Here is a 2,500-nt window from a genome sequence, read left to right as displayed (position 1 = left end):
TTTAAAAAAATTGGCTGATTTAAAATATTGTCTAAAATGGTACACTCATAATAAATATTTGGTAAAAACTCCCCCCAAGCCTCAAACACTTCTCTATAAAACAAAGGTATATTACCTAACATTTCCTTTTTCATACACATCAATAAACCATTGTCCTCCATCCTCCCAACCTCCTGCAAATACTCCTTAAAAAATCTTTTCCATCCATAATCTAATTCACCATATAAATATTTACGTACCATTTTAACTCTAATTGCTTTTTTCCTCACATTTAAATCCACCAACTTCAAACCCCCCTCCTCATAACCTGCAATCAAAGTTTTAAAAGAAATTTTCGCACCTTTCCCATCCCATAAAAAATCAACTAAAATCTTATTTATTTCCGATAAAACCCATTCTGGTACATCTAAAACATTCATGACATGAATAAAAATTGACATCAGCAAGGAATTTACAACAATTACTTTCCCTTTTAATTTCAAAGACCTCCTCCTCCACATATTTACCACCTTTCTAACTTTATTTATTACACCACTCCATGTCAGATCCCTAGCTTCCTGTTCCTTCACCCCTAAAAACACACCTAACACCTTAAAATAATCATTTACCATTTTAAAAGGAAAAATCCCCTCATTAATCTTCCCAACATACATTATTACTGACTTCTCCATATTCACTTTTGCTCCTGAGGCTTGCTCATATACTTTAAAACACTCCATCACCCTTTTAACACTTCCCTCATCTCTAACTGTTATTGTGGTATCGTCTGCATATTGATGAATTAAACTAAAACCTCCTTGCGGAGTCTCTACACAATTTATAAAATTATCTTTTTTAAGGTATGCCGCTAAGGGTTCTACCGATAAAACATACAATAATGCTGATAAAGGGCACCCCTGTCTCACCGATCTCTCAAGAACAAAAGAATCTGTTAAAACCCCATTACATTTTACTCTACTTTTTGCCTTTCTATATAATAATTTTATCCATCCTATTATTCTGTTTCCAAACCCATATTTTTCCAGTACCCTAAACATAAAATCATGTTCCACCCTGTCAAAAGCTTTATTAAAATCTATACTTAAAACAATTCCCCCTCTCTTATCGCTATTCATTTTATTTATCACATCTCTAAGTGTAATAATAGTATCAGCTATGTCTCTTCCAGGCACACTATAATTTTGTGTAGGTGCTATAATATCATTTAAAACCATCTTCATTCTATTTGCCAATATCTTAGCTAAAATCTTATAATCTGAGTTTAATAAACTAATTGGCCTATAATTCTCCAATTTTAATTTACTCCCCTTATTTTTATATAAAATCGATATCAGCCCTGTCACCATGGAGTCTGAAACAGTATTATTATCTTCCATATATTGATACACTTCCATTAAAATCGGTGCTAAAAAACTTTCATACATTTTATAAAACTCTGCAATTAGTCCATCTACTCCAGGACTTTTATTTATTTGTAAACCCTTAATTGCATCTTTCACTTCATCCACTGTTATCTTCCTATCACATCTTTGCTTATCCTCAACACCAATTTGCACATCCACACTACCTAAAATCTCCTTTACACTCCCCTCATCCACCTCCCCTTTCTTAAATAAATCCTTATAAAAATTCTGTACGGTTTCTAATATCTCAACATAATCATTTACCACTTCACCCTTTACATTTTCTATCTCACTAATATATGATTTCGTCTGTTTAGTTTTCTCTAAACCAAGAAAAAAAGACGTACATTTCTCCCCTTCCAACACATACTTTGCCCTACTTCTAATCGATGCCCCCTTACACTTATCTATTTCACATTTGCTCAATTGTGCCTTTAAATCTAAAAACCTTTCAATATTATAAATAGGATCAATATCACATTTCCTCATTTCTTCATTCAATTTTTCTCTTAAAAACTGTTCTTCTCTTGTCATCCTACTCCTCTTCTTCCTTGCATATCTAATACTAAAACCTTTAATTTTTTTCTTTACATTTTCCCACCACTGGCACTTATCATTCCCTTTTTGCTTATCCTCCGTTTCATGTTCTATCAAAGATTTAAGCTGTATTCCATATTCTTCATCACCTAGATACCCTGCATTCATGCACCATATTCCTCCCCCTTTCCTTCCCTTATCTAACCCCACCGAAAATGTTAACCCAGCATGATCACTAAAAGTTGTAAAAATATAATTAATATCCTTCATAAAATTCCTTAACCCTTCATTTACTAAAACCAGATCTATCCGTGTCTGTTTCAACTCCCCTAAAACCACCTGCCTTCTAGAAAACCCTCTCTTATTCGGGTTCTCGTCTCTCCATATATCAATCAGACTGTTTTCACACATAATCTTCCTTAAAACCCCTCTCGATACGTCATTTCTAAAAATAGCTCCCCTTGACATATCTAATCTATCCATTTTAACATTAAAATCCCCAACTACAGTTACCCTTGCACCATTTCCCTAATTCTAAAAATAAATTATTTCGCTCTATC

The sequence above is a fragment of the Oncorhynchus mykiss genome, unplaced genomic scaffold (genome assembly GCF_013265735.2).
Source record: "Oncorhynchus mykiss isolate Arlee unplaced genomic scaffold, USDA_OmykA_1.1 un_scaffold_318, whole genome shotgun sequence".
In the NCBI taxonomy this organism is placed as follows: Eukaryota; Metazoa; Chordata; class Actinopteri; order Salmoniformes; family Salmonidae; genus Oncorhynchus; species Oncorhynchus mykiss.
The sequence above is the reverse complement of the archived record's forward strand: the minus strand, read 5'-3'. Positions refer to the sequence as shown.